Source organism: Marmota monax, unplaced genomic scaffold (assembly GCF_021218885.2).
Source record: "Marmota monax isolate L192 unplaced genomic scaffold, Marmota_monax_Labrador192_F-V1.1 WCK01_AAM20220418_F8-fsc00040, whole genome shotgun sequence".
NCBI lineage: Eukaryota > Metazoa > Chordata > Mammalia > Rodentia > Sciuridae > Marmota > Marmota monax.
Genome location: NW_026692782.1, coordinates 1,823,409 through 1,841,929, shown reverse-complemented (window position 1 = coordinate 1,841,929; position 18,521 = coordinate 1,823,409).

Genomic DNA, 18,521 nt, shown 5'->3' with positions numbered 1-18,521 from the left:
TTCAAGTTTCATGGAGCCCAGACTCATCTCTAGTTTGTTAGGACATTTCTGGGGCAATTCAAGAGGCAGCTAAGTTTCTTAGTCAGCTCACCTCTGGTTCTACTTCTCCCTCTTCCATTGCCCTGGATATGTTTTCTAGAAACTTCTGACTCCTGATTGACTCTCTAGGGAGACATCTGGATAGGACATTGGAGGGTTTTCCCCGTGCAATCTCTCCCTGAGAATGTCTAGGTTTTAAAGGGTGGTTTTACAGTTGAAATAAGCACATATTTTTGAAGATCACACTTGAAATTTCTTTTTCCCATAAAATATCCTCAAAGAATTTAACATTTCTGATCTGTGTCTTTGTGGGCACTACTACAAATGAGTTAGCATGCCCAAATTTCTTGAGGAAAACATTTTTTAAACCTAAAGACTGGTCTGTGGCTTGTTGGCAAGTCACCTCAATATCTTTGGCCAGTTCTCTGGTTATCTTTTTCCTTCTACCATAACTTGATAGTGGCAGAACACGTGACATGATGGGGTTACAAGGCATATACTCAATATGGTGTTAACTACCTCACAAGCCCCAGGGATCTTGAGATTTCTTTGCTTGCATTATTTTTAGTTCCAGGCTACTTATAAGTTGAATTGGGGGAGAACCCTTGGGTAAGAAAAAGAGACTGACTCCTAAACAAAGCTTATTGAAACCCATCTGAATGTTTCTGAATAATTTAAGAAATTTCCACACTTTTGGTAAGAATATTTTTTTTTTTTTGTAATTTTATGATGTGTTTGAAAGAGCTAAATTTATTAACATTATCTGCTAGATATTCACTAATATGGCAAACATCTTTCATCTTGATATTTGGTTAATCATCTTAGAAATTTTATTGCCACTTCTGAATATTATCATCATTCAAGGAAAATAAGAGTTGGTGCTGAAATTTTTTGTATTTTGGGAAGCTTAGATATTCTCTAAGGACAGAACACTCCCAGAAAATTGAAGCACATCTAATGTTTTCTGTAATACATTTGTAACTAATATTATAATTGAGAAGAAATTGTTATTAAAATATTTTATCTATACTATACAAAATAACTTTGTTTATTTTCTGGTGAATTATGCTGGGCATCTGACATCCAATATTACTTAATGAAGTAGGTGGTATGTGTATATGTTATGCTGCTTTAAAGACTATATGTAAAAATGACCAGAAATTATTTTGAAAGCAGATAACACTAGTGTCTCCCAAGAAAACATATTAATGATAAGCATATGAGAAAATTCACAATCAGAATGTTTCATTGGTGATATGGATGATCCTGTAATGATGGTGTTACTGTCTTAGTTTGTGGACTATACATGAGATGACACTGATACTAACATTTTACTCTGATGAAGCTTTGACATTTGAAATATGTTTGTTACTAAAAGCTGAATCATTCTATTAACAAGGAAACATAATACAAGAGAACTGAGTCATTCACTTCCTTATAAACATCTCTTGAAAATGCCTGAACAGCGGGAAGTCTGCTTTAATTTGTTTTCACTTCTATTATACAAAAGTGGTACCTCATCACACTTGTATATTAACTTATGAGTGTTGCAAATTTGAGGACAGAAGGGCACTTACTGAATGCAATTTGGTGATTATATTTGTATATTCATTAATATTGGGGAGTAGTTAGAGCAGCTAGCTGCAGATTTGTGACTGACCTGCAACAACAGCAGTAGTGGAGTGCTCAGGTTATTACAGAATAAATTGTTGTTTTTGTTCTACGAGGGATCATGTAGAAGAGGGTTCAATTAGGACCTGATTAATTTTCTCTCAATATTTTTTCAAGCATACAAATCAAATAAACTTCACCTTATTGATAAGGGCCTTTTTAATAAAAAAAATTATACTCTTGATAATTATCAGAGTGAATAATAACACTCTCACTTCTTCTTCTTGTTCTTTTTTTTTTTTTCTTAATGGATCTGAATGGTCTTGAGGATTCAGGATGAATTTCTTTCTTTGCCAAAATAAGGGTCTTTCCTGCATTGGAGAAGAATTTCTTGTGATGTAATTGAATGCTCCTTACTCTGTTTAACCCCATAGACCATCAGATTGATGGTTTTATCAGGACTGCTTCCCAGTTGGCAAAGAAAGCAAAGGATAATCATACTTAACCTTATGCATATTTCAAGAAGCATCATGGGTAGATGGCTATTATTAATGATATATTTTTGGAGTCTTCCAAGTATTTTTGGCTCTGTATTGAAATTACTAGTAATAAAATTGTGTTAAGAAAAAAACACATGAGATCTTGAGGGGAAAAAATGGCATGAGGAAAGAATAAACTATTGTGTAGTAAACCTGGAATAAGAGAGTCCTGGGCTTCAGGACAGATCCGGATGCAAACAAGGCAAAGCTCTTCGAAGAAAAGCAAAGGGCATTATTTAAGAAGCTGTTCTCTGATCTAGAACTGATTGCAGCCTATGTGTCCCTGTAATAGGCCTTCAGTGATTCTCAGGCAACAGTGATTTGCTCTAAAATTACTTCTTCTTACATTTGATTTTCCACTGTTTGTTCTGTAGGAATGATGCCAGCTATTTGACAGGGAAAAATTTTTAGGAAGACAAAGAAATTCTAATACATATTTTAGGTATTCTAAGAAATTCGGCCATCTCCCTGTTTAGAGCTATAGAGTAACAAACACATCTTAGAGATTCTTTGGGCAAGCTAGCTAGTTAAAATAAAACAAGACTATATATATATATATATATATATATATATATATATATATACAATCTTCAAAATGAAAAAAAAAAACACTGTACTTCTAATATACTTATGAATTTTTACAAATTTCATGCCAAATATCTTATTATTGATTCTCATAACAATACTTCTGGGGAAGATAGGAAGAAATGAAAGAAATTGGCATTTAGACAGAATTGGAGAATATCATGCTAAGTGAAGTAAGTCAATCCCAAAAAACCAAAGGCCAAATGTTTCCTCTGATAAGTGGATGCTGATGCATAATAAGGGGGCAAGGGAACAATGGAGGAACTTTGGATTGAGCAGAGGGGAGGGAGGGGAGGGAGAGGGAAGGGTGAGTGTGTGTGTATGGGGGAAGATGGTGTAATGAGACAGACATTATTACCCTTTGTACAGGTATGATTGCATGAATGGTGTGACTCTACATTATGTACAACCAGAGAAATGAAAAGTTGTGCTCCATTAGTGTAAAAAATAAATTAAAAAATACTCAATAGGACAAGTCAAATAATGATTTTCTGATAAAACTGTAATTTAAAAAATCATTAAAAATAATTTACCACTAAAAAAAGAAATTACATCCATTTTATGAATGGAAAGAAGAAATCAGAAAGGTAAAGACGTGTCAAAGTTGGCAGAGTTTCAAGTGTGTTCTTTTTCTCTTTGCACCACTTCTTACAAAATTTCCTCTCAGCATGAAAGAAAAGAAAGTACCTCAATTTTATCTGTCTCTCTGCTGGTGAAGTCTACATGTTCAATAATTAATGTTATAATAAACATATTTTTATCAACTTCAAAAATTTACCATCCTATAATATTAGTATCTGTTTTGAATTGTCTTCAAATCAAGACAAATTATTTTCTTTTTTTTAAGACAAATTATTTTCCATGTGTCACATCTGCACACTTTCTCAAAAACAATCATTTTCACTTGAATGGCCTCTTAGATGTGAAATTTAATTATAGTTGTTAAATAACTATCACAATGTTTCACATGATGGCAAAGTGGCCTTAAAGACACAAGAAATAATTTTTAATTTAAATTTTTAAGAAAAATTCAGTAGTGACAGTAATATGATGGCATTTTATATGTAACACCTGGCATTTAACACAAACATTTTAGATATGTCAATAAATTAAAATATGATACTAAAATTCCATACTAAAAGCAAATAATAGAGATATTCTATAGGTCAACTGGGTATTAGAATTAGCAGATACATGCTTTAAAATATATGTAATATATACATTCAAAACTAGAGGAGGTGTATTGTAAATAGATGAGAAGATAAATAATTTCACCCAAAATTAGAATCCATAAACACTAAGAAGTAGAAATTCCAAAGATGAAGAATATAATTGAAACAAATATTTTCTTAATATCTGTTAAAAAGCTTAACATCTCTTTAGAAGCAGCAAACAAGAAGATTAGTGAATTGGAAGACAGGCCAATAGAAGTAATACAACTGAGAAACTCTGAGAAAAAATAGTTTTGAAAAAAGTTAAAATGCAAAAGATGTGAGGGGCAAACTCAAATGTTCAATGTGTATGCAGCTGGAATCAGTAAAGGAGTGAGAATTTGATTAAAATAATAATTGAATAAATTAAGGCTTAGAGTTTTCCAAACCAGTGAAATATAACAGCCCAGAGATTGGGTTGTGAATCTCAATCAAGACAAGTGGAAAGAGAATCATCTTAATAAAAGTGTTGGAAGTTGAGGACAAAAGATAAAAAGAAGCAAGGGCTGAGGTTGAGAGATAATGGGAGGATACATTATCCTCCAAAGAATAATAGTTTTAAAAAGGGTGACAATAGACTTTTCAACAAAATGATAAAAAAAAGTGTTAATGGAATGATATCTTTAAAGTTCTGGGGTACATAGGATTACCAAGCTTGAATTCTACCCATACAGTGAAGGTGCTTCAAAAATAGTGAAATAAAGAACTTTCAGAAAAAGAAAAAGAAAAAAATACTAGACAATATTTTACTAACTGACTTGATCTATAAAAAAAATGCCAAGAGGTATAACGAAAATGACTTCACATGAGAAATATAGGAAATGAGGAATGAATAAAGAATGATGGAAATGATAAAAATGTAGGTATATATTGGTGAACAGTGATCAAAACAAAACAAATAGTATTTGTGATATTTAAAATGTACAATAGTCTAATATAAAGTTTACAAAGGAGAAAATGGTATTAAATTTTCTAAAGATTAAGAAATATAAAAAATTTAAACACAATAACATATTTTTATCATAATAAATTCTGAATGCAGGTTCTAAGCTCTTGGTTATAGCAGTAGTGAACAAAAAAATAATTTGACAGAACTAATAAGGAATAATAAAAATATATTTTATTGATAGAATAAATACATAGCAAATCCAAATGTGTTTAGAAAGAAAAAAGAACATAAAACAGGCATATCAAATTGAAAATGGCAATATGATATATATTATCAAAAACATGTCAGAAATTATATAGAATGCAAATGCTCTAAAATCCCCAAGTAAAAATCTAAAATTGCTACATGGAATACAAAACCAAACTCATGTGTGCTACTTAACAAAGAAATGGCCAAAATATTAATGTGATAGTCAAAGTAAGCCTCTTTGAGAATTGGTATTTGAACACAGATGGGTCAGATTGAAATGGAAAAATCCAAGGAGAATGATGAGCAGAAGGAAAAACCAGAGTATCGGGGCCTAAGGAGTTTGATCTCCTCAAGGAAGAAGGCAGAACAGCATGGAGTTCAGTGAGTGAGCAGAGCCAACCAGAGAACTAAGAAGAGTAGATTAAGCAAAGCCCTGTTGGCTGTTGCAGGATTTTCTTTGTGCGATTTTTGAATAGACAAATGAAATATTTTAAAAGGATCATTCTGGATGCTGTGCTCAGAGTGGAAACAAGGAGCCATATTAGGAAACTATTGCATGATCATTAAAAGAAAGTTAATGTTGGATTGGACCAAGATGGTAGCAATGAGGTGTTGAGAAGTATTAGATTCTGGATGTAGATGAATAGCCATTAAATTAGAAGTAGAGGGGTATAGCTACTTGCCATTAACTATAAGTAGAAATTTAAGAAATTTAGAAATTCTAAATTTAATTTATAAGTATCTATAAATTATTGGGGGGTCGACAGCCAGCCTCTCATTGGGTTTTTCTTCCTGCCCAGAAAGGTATAAACCACCCTAAAACTTAAAATCTCAAATAATTAATGAATAACAAAACATAAATACTCAGAAATATATTTATAAAAGACAAAGCCCCTGAAAGATCTAGTCCATATGGGTTCTGGAACTAGACAAAGGCAAAATGGCTCTGGTGGTTTATTTAAGGGGGTACATCAAAGGCAGGGATAAGGTTTCAAGGGCAGAGTCTTGCTTCATGATGTCTTGCAGTCAGCAGGTTGATTAACAAAATTTGGAATCAGATTTTGTTTTAGGACTCTCAGATTAACAATATAGAGGATAGACAGGGCTGCTGGTCTTGTTCTTCTTGGTATCCTATATCCTTTGTACATTAACAGGCTCAAAATTGACACCTAAGATGTCTTCATCAAATTCAAACTACTGAGTGCTTATCACCCTATAAAGGTGCATAAAGGTTTTCACTTATTCCTTAAGTTTTTGGGGAAGATCATAAGATACGAGTTTAGAGAAAAAAAAAAAAACATTTCTGGATGGAAAACTACTGGTTTATATTCTATTTTATAGAATTAACAAGACTAGAGCAATGATTATAAAATTTCTAATGTTATTGAGCCTTACAGGAAAATCCACAGATATAATAATTTGCATAAGGACATTTAAAAAAAGAATTCTCTCTGTTAAGTAAAAACAGTAGGCAACTTATTAAGTGATGAGAGTTTTGAGAGAAGAAAGTGGAACCTTCTTTGTATAGAAAGAACATAATGTGTAATGAAGCAAATCCTACTGTTGTAAGAATGAAATAACGTTTACTGGGCTCTTTCCTAACAACTATATTTCAAAACTGCAGTAATTTCGCTATTTATAAAACAAGTATAAGATAAAAGATAAATCTAGTTATGCACTTGTAAAAAATTTCTTTTTAAATTAACATCTAGTACACAATATTGAGAAAATCATAGATGAAAAACTTTGAAATTTGAAATCATGTTTGAGAAAAGGGAAGATATCATTCTTAGCTGAAAAGTTGGAGCCATGTTGGTGATTTTGATACAGAAAAATAGCTTTTATTTCAAACACATGAAGCTTCAGATGCAGATTTTTTTTGGACACAATGTTCCACATATATCTTAATTTGGAGTTTTCCAAGGAAATAAGACCCTAAGTATTGTTCTAGCCCTGAGAATAGTCAGATTATAATATTCCTAACATAATCTAAGAAAAAAAATTCTAAAAGCATATGACCTAAGTCACAGATACAATGTTTTCCACAGGTCACAATGGGGCTGAAAATGGAGTGACAATCCCTCTCCATTTCAATGGTTATTGCTTTAGTACAAATGATTTTCTCAGTTCTACTTTGTTTTCTTTCATCTCCTGAACAAAATCACCAAAACAACCAGCTTCTAAATTGTGGCCATGTCATGAGCTGGTCCCATTTTGTCTACTCTTTCTTACATCCCAGTCCCTTAATATCATCTCCCAATTCCCTCATCCAAGGACATCCTAAGATCTTCTCCTGCTCACTCTTCACGCTATAGTATATTTTAAAACTATAAATATAATTGGATTTGACTGTAATATGCTCCTTCTAGTTTCTTTCTTATACTATTTCATAAATTTTTTTAGCATTACCCCCAACTCAAATGCATAGTGAAAACAAACTAACAAACAACAACAATAACATACTTCTCTGGGAAATATATGCAACAGCAATCCTTTCTATGTTAGATATTTACAGGAACATATCCTGTCAAACTCTGACAAAAAGAAGCTAGATAGTTCTGACAGGAATTGTAATTGACATTGCAGTTGTCAAGGGAATGTTTAAAGATATGCTTAGAAGACATCTGGGATGAATGTTTTTTTAGGAGTGCTGCAGAATGTAGAATGGGTCAGAAGTATGGAGACAGATTAATGTTCAGATTTTCAGAGAGGAGAATGTAAGTAATGTTCTCAGAAGCAATCTGGGGAACTTGATGTTGATTCTTATGTGTGAGGTTCAGTGGGTGGCTGATTGGTAGAATTTGGAGCTGCTCAAGAAAACACTAAGCAGTCCTGGGGCCTCAAAAGATAGACTGAAAACGGGATAGATTAATAAGCCAGTTGGTTCCTAGCAACTCACTGATCACAACTCAGCGGCAAAGTCGACCCTGTTGTAGGTACAAGCTTATCTGGATGTACCTAGTGTTTGACTAGGGCTCCTCCATCCTCTCTTGGCACCAGCTATTGGGGCAATGAGTAGGGCTAACCATCAGGCTCAGCGCAGAAGAACCTGCAATCCTGTTGGGTGGACATCCTCTGCTTATGTCCCGGGGGCACTCATGCTCATCTCGAGGTTTATATATCAGATACTAATGAAAACAAGAGGAATTTTTAACAGAACCAAGAACTTGAATTTTTTATGCATAATAAATGCAATATTATTTAAGCCACAGTCATTATATCTCCATCAAATACAAGGTGAACAAGTGAAGAAGACAAAAATAAAACATTTGATGAAAGTACTTTTTAAATATTCTCACCATAAGTTTATTCCTATTTTTTTTTTGGCTTATGCGTGTGTGTGTTCATGCACACACATGCATGTACTTTACTCTCTTTAAACAACAAGTTAGAGTCCAGAGTTAACTTTTCTGATGACCCCGTACAGTATTGAGCACAAAAATCAAATGGCATAAAAGGATTCCAGAGTGAAATAAAAATTTAATGTGCATTTTTGGGTATTTAACCTTGGTTATTACAATTCAGCTAACGGAGTGCTTATGATTTCTTTTCATCTTCCTCTCTTTTGCATTCAATTTTTTTTATTCTGTAGTTTTCTTCTTAAGTGGCGTTTGGCATTTTCAGATTGAAGTTCCCAGATGCCTTTCCTCTAGGCAGAAAATATTGTGGAAGGGAATGCAAACTATTTCCAATAAAAGTTGTGTAAGTGTGAAAGCCTTGAAGAGAATGACATTTTCTACATTTTCTACAGGGGGAAGCCTTACGCACATTTGATATTAAGGTGTTGAAAAACATATTTCCTCAAGTTCTGCGACTTCTCAGACCAAATGGACTTGTTCTGAGCAAATAACAGGCAGGTTATGATCCCTACATGTAAACTTGAGAGACAGGAATAACAGTCCCCACTTATTTAGCAAATATTCCATCCTAAGCTTACTGTGAGACAGCTCCTCTTCTAAGATCTGGAGACAGAATACTGATGTCTGCCTCCCAGACTCAGTTTAGAGACACAATGGAGATTAGATATCTAAATATAATTTTTTTTGTGTGTGTTGTTGTAGGCACACACGATGGTATCATGAAGCACAGGAAGGTAGTCAGGGAGTTTTCTGAAGCAAATTGCATTTAGATCACGACATCTAGATGTGAAATTCTTTTTGAGCATGTAATAAATTCCCAACATTATACTGGTTTTTACACACCTTACAATTTAATTTTTTAAAACTTGGGAGAAGGAAGCAGCATGATCATTTCTTTTTATTCAGTGAGAAAATTGAGCATCACAGAGATTAAATAACTCACCCACGATCACAAAGCCCATTCAGGACAAACTTGGGTTTTGAGTTTAGGTGACCTCACTATAAGGCTCGTCACCACTTTATTTTACCTTCTCACTCATTGGAGGAACTGTATTTAATAAGTGTTGAAAAACCAAGTTGATTTTTTTTATTCATAACAATATGGGGGACATGTTAATATAAATATTCTCTTACATATAAAACTCTAAAGGCTCGTGTTCATAATGTGACTATAACATTTTACAGAGGCAAAATGTAAGTCTTTATTACACTGGAGTAAATACCTCTTCCAAGGTATTCTTTTTTAAAACATGTCTCAACATAGGCAAATCAAAATATGTTAAGTGCATAATTAGAGTTTTGTCAGAATTATTATCTGTACACTATAAAAGGGACATTCTGATTGACCTGAATCAGTCCCTGAAGCAATGTCCATCAATTCATTGCCAAAACTTATGTCATTTTAATCAACATTAAAATTAAAGTTCAATGTGACAGGAAAAGATATTTATTCACTATCACATATGCAAAAAAAACCCTAATGTTATCGACTCAGCAAAGTCCATTTAAACTAGTCTATTTGATGTTCTCAGTCTGTCAGTTTATGCCTTATGTAGACATAACAGAATCTTCCAGTACATAAGATCATACATTCTGATTGGATGTTTATAACCTGATTCAGTTTTTGTTTGTTTTTAAAAAACTAATTATTAGTATACTGTGAAATTTCTATTTGAGGCTTTTAGCAAGAATTTCTCTAGGGAATACTAGAAGACAGACTGTATCATTTAGTATTCTTTTGGCTTTAAGAAAGAAGGAAACAATCAAAAGCCCGACTTCAAATGGCTTACATTATGAATTAACATAATCCATAAATATAAAGTTTTGAATTAGAATAGATTGAGGAATTCATTAATTCACTGACTGAATAATATTACTAAGGATTCTGGGGCTCCCCAACTGTCTTCTGCACCATTGTCTCTGTCTTCTCAGACACTCCCATGGTCACAAGTTGGCTGTGGCAATTTTCGGCATCACTTATAGGGATTCTCAGCAGAATTGGTCTTGCTGTGTGGCTTCTTTTATGATAAAGAAAATCCTTGGTTGAAGCTTTCCAGAAGATTTTCCTTCAGACTCTTCTTCCATTGGTCAGAAATGAGTATGTGTGTTGTCAACTGTGTTTTTTTTTTTTTTTCTCTCTCTCTCTCTCAGAGTGATTCCTTACCTGTTCCCTAATCTACTGCATATCCCCACTGGGCTTGACCACTTTGGACTGTTTCTTAGACTCCTGGAACTTGGGGTTTTGGGTGGGTTTGGTTAAAGGCAGGCAGTGCTGGGAGGAGAGAGGAATGCAGGCTACCTCTCTGGCAGCTGATTGTCTCTGTTCTTCTAACACATGCTAGGCTATTGGGCAGTGAGTGCAGATTCTGCAGATAATTCAGGTCTATCCTGTGACTGTTGGTCCTCCCCAAGTTCATGTTGGAATTCTAACCTCCAAAGGTGATAGTAATGAGATCTATATGAGGCCATTGAATTATGAGAGTAGACCTCTCATAAATAGGATTAGTGTCCATGTGAAAGAGGCCCAGAGAGACTCTTTGTTCCTTCAAATTGTAAGGATAAAGTGAAAGATGGCTGTCTAGGAAGTCAGCCTTTACCAGACACTAAATCTCTCAATGCAACTTACTAGCCTCCAAAACTTTAAACACTATAAAGTTTTGTTAATAATCTAATCAGTCTATGGTATTTTGTTACAGCAACTGAAGCAGACTGACACCAGACCACTGGGCTCTGGTTAAACTTTCTGTTCCTACTGTTTTGCCTGCTTAGAGATGCGTAGTAACTTGAGGTTTCTCAATCCTTCCATTGCTTGGGATAAAAACATTACCTGTATTGAGTTTCCTTTGTTTCAAATAGCTGTGTTTAGGTTTTGCCAGCTATATTCTGCATGAGGCACATGGCTGTTAGCAAACCAGTTATTACCAAAGAGAATAGGATCTCCAAGATTACCTTAAACTTTAATGGTTTACCCGGGAGCTGCAGATAACATATTTCCCATAGATATGGATACCCTCAGAAGACTGAATTGTTTACAAAGAGGAAAGTACACAGTTTGAGCTTTATAGATTATCAAGTATCTCCTCTATTTTCTTTCTAAGATTTCATGTAGGTAATGGAAGAAAAAAAAACCCTCTATATGTACTTGTCAGTAAATTAGTGTAAAAGCTCACAAGGAATAATTATAACAAAAGAATTATTACAAAACGATGACTACAAAAGAAATTCAAAAGTTTGCAGTTTGTTCCTGTGTATATTTGTTACTATAACAAAACACCATAGATTGGATGGTTTAACCAATAGAAATTTATTTTGTCATAGGTATGGAGGCTAAAACTCCAAGTTCAAGTTCAAATTCAAGGTTCCAGCTGATTCAGTTGCTGGTAAGGTTTCTCTTTGTGGTTTGCGTGTGGTGTATTCTCTCTATGCACTCATGTGGCCTTTCCTTAGTGTGTGGAGAAAGTAGAGCTCACTCTCTGGTTTTTCTTCTATCAAGAACACCAATCCTCGGGCTGAGGCTGTAGCTCAGTGGTAGAGTGCTTGTCTTGAAGGTGTGAGGCACTGGGTTCGATCCTCAGCACAACATAAAAATAAATAAATAAATAATGATATTGTGTCCATCTACAACTAAAAAAAATATTTTAAAACAATAAAGGAAGACTAATTCTGCCAGATTATAGTCACACTTTTATTACCTCATTAACTTTAGATATCTTCTTTTAAGCCCTTTTTAGACAGCTTTTCATCTCTGTGACCAAAAGACACAATTAAAAACATAAACAGAAGAAAAGAAAAGTTTATTTTGGCTCATTGTTTCAGAGGAAAGATGCTCAGTTTATGTCAACCAGCGAAGAGAGAGAGAGAGAGAGAGAGAGAGAGAGAGAGAGAGAGAGAGAGACCTACTGACCACTAGGGACAAAGTATAAACTCCAAAGGCATGCCCCTAGTGATTGACTTCCTCCAGCAACAGGCTACCTGCCTACCGTTACCACCCAGTTATATCAGTGGATTAATCCATTGATTCAGTTAAAGAGCTCAGAACCTAATGATCTCAGGGCTGCATATTCTTGCGTTGTCTCACACATGAGTTTTTGGGTGACACATCTTATGTAAACTATTAGAGGTCCTGTCTAAATACAGTTATATTGGAAATTAGGGCTTCAAGATATGAGTTTTGGGAAGATGTTATTTGATCTATGGAAGTCCTAAAATAGTTTGACATACATGATTGTGTGTGATAATCTTCTTTAACCACATTGCATGTCAATTTTTATTCTTTGAAATAGGGATCCTGACATTTGGCATTGGAATGAAAGGGGTTATCTGAGGGGAAAATTGGGTAACGATTAGTCTTTATTGATGTGACTGATTAGATTTTGCATACTGTGCCTCTAGGAAAAAGATAACTTTTTTCTTTGATTTGGCATAGTTAAGGGTTGTGCTACCAATGTGGATACTTATCTAATTTTGCTTTCTTGGTCTTAATTATATTAGTTTTTTCTGATTTATGAATTGATGCCTTCTCAATGACATATGAGGGCTCATTTAAAATTTGAGATAGAGATCCTTCATGTCCTGTCTCAGGAATAAAGTTGGGGAGGAGAGACAGTGTTTTTTTCCTTTGCTGACAAAATGAAAACACCAACTTGTGGGATTTAATTTTCACACTAATTAGTGTGAAGAATTAACTACTTTTCCCCAAATGTTGTGAATATTATTATAAGTCCTTATTCTACACCAAATATATCAGATAAAAAGGGGAAATTTAGAAATGCTGATTTTTTTTTGTTGTTTGTTTGTTTTTGTTTTGGGGTGTAAGTGAAGGTTTATTAACAATAAAACTAGGCATCTGCATACATGGACCAAACAAGAAAGAGGAGCCAAACACCAAAATAAAAGTTAAACGTTCAGAAAGCAGCAGGATTTGATTGAAGGTGCAGGGCATGAGCAATTGGAGATTGGATTGTGTTAATTGGAAGCTGAGGCTGAGAATATGTTGGGAAGACAGAAAGTGATTAAAAAAGATGCAAAACCTCCAAATTTCAAAGGAAACAAACAAAACATTATGAAACATGCTCTTAGCCTCGGGCGCCACGGAGAATGTGTATGAAGCTTTGTTTGCTGGAAGGGTATGAGTTTAAGAAAAGTTCCTAAGGAGATGTGCAGTAGAGCAGCAAATGTGCTTAGTATCAGGGGTTTAAAGGCACATAGGTTGCTATTATCTAGAAATGAGCCTTGCATCTGGAACAAAGTCAAAGGATGAGAATTACCCCTAAGGGAAGAGATGAAGTCTTGTGAAAGGAGTTCATGAATGAAGTAAAAGAAACAATAAAAATGTACAAATTAATTAGTAAAACCAAATGTACTAAATTGCCTATGTTCATATTTATTCCTTATTTATTATTCTGCTAGCATAACACATGTTTTTAGCTTAGAGTTCTGATGGAGACTATAAAGCAAAAGGAAACCATTGACTTCTTATGAAACAAACAAACAAAAAAATCCCAAGGTACATATAATTAGCCATCTTTTAAAGACAAGAAAATTGACATTCAGAATTTATGGTACTCACCCAAAATAGCATGATGCAAACTTTGTAAGACTAGCATTGGAATCTGCAGTTTTAGGGCTTTTCTCATTCCTTTTCCGAGTGGCAGATGAACTTGGCAAACAGCACAATGAACCCTTGAGGTTTGACAGGGATACTGTGGACTCTCCCATGACAGTACTTATTTCTGTTATTTCAGCCCACTGATAATGGGGCAATTTGTTTCCTGACAAATGATTTAAAAATGCAAGAAAAGAAAATCTCTTTCAATGGTGTTTACAGCATATAGAAATATCTCTACGGTAACAGTGTAGAATGAACTATGATAGCATAAACATTTTTATTTTGTAGTAGGTTCAGATTTCACAAGCCATAAATCCCCAATGTACAAACAAAACCTGACTTTCCTGATTTAGATTTCATCAACTCTCATTCATTCTGATGCTCAAAAACTGGGAGAAATCATGGAAGAGGGAGATCCTATTTGTCTTCTCAGACTCCAGCAGCCGTGCCAGCCTGTCTGGCCCATGGACACCTCCATTGCTTCTTACTCAGGATTCTGTCTTGTCCCCCCTACTTGGTCTGCATGGTGCATGCTACTTTTTTTCTGTGGCAGGGCCATCAGACGTGTCCCACTTTTGCTCTTCCTTTTCCCCCCCTCTCTTTTCCTTGTATTTCAGGAGGAATAGGAAAAGTTTGGCTGCTTTGTTTCCCTGGGCTGTGAAAATTTGATGGTTTAACCACAGGTACACTTTGTAATCAAGCACAGTTCACCCCCGACACTGATAGTGTAGAAAATTTTCAAGAATTTTAGTGAATCCAGAAACAACTATCTTCTACTTTTGATTTTTTAAATTTAAGTGGGAGCTTTATTTATTTATTTATTTTTTGTACTGCCAGCCCTAGTATTAATCTTGGGCACTGGAGGGCAGGGTATATAGTGCTTTTGGAGAATTTTTATCTAGTCTCAAATGTAGAGGATTTGTGCAGGACATGAAAATACTTCTAATCATTTAAAAAATTTCTAAAACCCAGAATTTGATATTTTTGTTCTAAGACTGCAGAACAGCTACACCCTTTGGTATAAGTCTAGGTTCATATATGGCACCCAGACATAAGAGAATCACAGGAATAGACAGTGTTTCATCTTCCTGCAATATTTTGATTTCACTTGGGAAAAAAACCCTCAACTTCTTATTCTCTATTTCATAGAACAGAGCTTTTAGGATGTATACACTTCTAGGTTAAGTATAAATTCTTCCTTTGTCAATCACAGATAACATAATACACTGAGTGCTAGGCCACATTTTACATCTTTTGGACATTTGGTTGTTTATTGATGTCCAAGGACTTCCTGAGATAACATAATTTGGGGTATTTGTTAAAAATTAAGATGCATGGTTAACATAGGTTCATTGAATAATAACCACTGAGGCTGGTCTTGGGCATCTGTATATTCACTGCCTCCAAGCGATTCTTATATTCATCAAATGAGAGACAGATTGATGCAGGATTACATTAGGCTGAATTGATTTCCCCTAGTGATGACAGTTCAAAAAGGAACTTGCATAATTGGAGATATTTCTTTAAGAAAAAAAAAAAGAAAGTATCTAACACTTATTCATCTGATGATAAAGCCCTTAACATTTTATATATGTTTCATATATTTCTAAAGATAACTCTATTATGTCTAATAGGAATTAAATTTAATTTGAAGTGATGCTATTTAAACAGATAAAATTCTGGTTTGTGATAGAAACTATACAATAAAACCATATTACATTTTGGAAAAAAATGTTGTTTATGCTTTATGAAAGGACTGTCTTAAGTATACACACACACACACACACACACACACACACAGGTCTCTAAGAACTAAAATATGCATCATTTCTTGGGTCAGAAGAAAAAATAACATGAGGATACAAATCTATAGTTTGTAGTATAATTTTACACTGTCATTACTTAAAAGTGAAACACATTGTATTCATGTCCAAGAACTGTCAGCACAAATTGCCACAAATTTGGTGACTTAAAATAAATAATTTTTTTTATCACTTCAGAGTTTCAGAGGCCAGAAGTTCAAATCAAAGTGTTCATTGGATTGCATTCTCTCTGAAAGTTGTAGGAAAAAAATTCCTTTCCTCCTGGTTTCTGCTGGCTCCTGTCAATCCTTGGCTCAGTGTGCAAAACTCCCAACTGCTGTGTCTTCACCTATTCATATCCTTCTTCTTCCCTGTCTATGTCTTCTCCTCTACTGTACCTGAAAGGGAGGCTTGTCATCGGATTTAAATCCTGTTCATATAACCCAGAGCGATCTCATCTTTAGATCCTTAACTTACATGTCTATAAAGACGCTTAGCAAGTAAGTTCTTGTTTCTGGGTTCCTAGAGTAATGGTTTTGAATGTGTCTTTTAGCAGCTACCATTCAATCCCCACATACATTGCATACATTAAATCTGTGTATTTGTAAATTCCACCAGAATGGCTGTGTGTACTGTTTCCATTCCTCCCACCCTGGTTTGAGGCAGAGTGCTTAATGAGGAACTAATGACCCAAAGAAGAGAAAAAAGAGCAGGAAAAAGAGGGATTAGATCCTCCTGTCTGTACTCATAGGGGCTGAATTTAATTCTTTTTCCTAAACCGTTTTCATAACTTGTCATCCAGGGAATGGAAATTCATTTTTTAAACTTAGAATGTGGAATAATGTGGAGTAAATCTGCTATTACTCCTTAGATGCAATATTAAAATAACTTTAATCCTGGGGGAATAAATTTTGTTTTTAAGTGAGTTTTATGCCCTCTTGCCTAATGAAGGCATCTTGAGTAACTAACTGTTCATCTGCCAGCCTGCAGAAGACACTCCAAAGCCACATCCGCAGACTTCCAGGCACATCATTAACTTTAATCATTTCTTAGTATTAAAAAAAAAAGATGAAAGGAAAAGGAAAACTGATTAATTCAAACTTAGATGGCATATCCTGTTCTGTAGAATTGAATTTAATGAAAGTGCAAGATTTCCTGTAATCAAGATGCTAACCCAGGAAGAAATGTAAAGAAATATGAAAGAAATGGAATTGAAGATCTTGGATGTTGGTGGATGGCTCTGAATATTCCTTCATACATGAGGAGCAGTTGTATTTGCTAAAGATTCATCCAGATGTTTTGGGAAACACAAAAGTTTAAATAATTCTACAAAAAGATGTTGACCAAAGTATGTATGGAGAGGAGTTTTAGATTTTGAATCCCTAAGTGGTTCTGAAGTCGCCATCTTTATTTTTGTAGCATATGGTTCTACATCTGTGTGTGTAGGAAAAGAAAATCTGAGTGGTCTAGAAAACTTTTAGGTTTTCATGTCATAGGATAAGTAAAAGAACTCTATTTGTCTTGATTTCTAGAATAAAGACTTTGAGAATCAGACATTTTGATGAATGTGAGCTCTAGTATCTGCTTTGGATACAACTAATATTAGAGGCCACAGTTAAAAATTCAATAAAAGCTGTAATATTATTCTGACAAGAGAAATAAAAATTGCACATACAACAGGTTAGACATTAAGGCATGACCTAGATGTTTTGATATCACTTTAAGGGTATCAACTACACATCAGTCTAGAAAGCTTGTTACCTTTACATGGACACATGAGCCAGGAAGACTTTTAAAGATCTTCAACATCAAATATAAGGAATCTTGTGCATATGTTTTACTATTTAGAACAATGCCTTAGAAAAATTTCCTTGTGAAATCTACTATTACTCCTTAGATGCAATATTAAAATATTTTAAAACTCAAAATATTAATTACAAGTCTCCGGTCTCCTGTGTCTTCAAAATGCTTTTCTTGGTAGAATTATCACAACAGACAACTTGTTTCTAAAATTCTCTATTCATGTAATTTTTATTTTGGGAAGATGAAATCAAAGCATTCTAATTGACTAGTGAGCATGAAATTCCAAACCATATTCTGTAATTCACATGACAAAGTTATGAAATTGGATTGGGTCATTTGAGAAGACAGTCTTCATTTTATATAATTTATCTTTTTAGATCCTCAATTTATTTAATTTGCTACCCTTTCTGTTTAATTTGCTGCCACTTTAATCAGTTTGCCACATTCTGATCATTATAGTTTAAAAATAAAATAGTAAATTGTATATGACAAAAACTATCTTATAGATACGAAATGATTTGAAATTTTATATGTTGATTTTCAATTGCCTTTGCTGTCTCTTTTCAAAATAAACGTGACATGTACCTCAATGAGTATCTGGCCTTGAGTATGTACTGCAGAATATGTTCTTCTAACTTTTAAAATATCCTACCTTTCATTAATGGTCTTTATCATAAAACATAGTGGATCAAGTATTCCAGCAAAGCACTATATTTTTTTCTTTTTGTTTTACATATGTTAAAGTCTGATAGACTTTGAATGACTTTACTAGTTTTGAATCATCTCAAAAGAATATTCTAGAGGCTTTTAAAGTTTAACCTTTTTC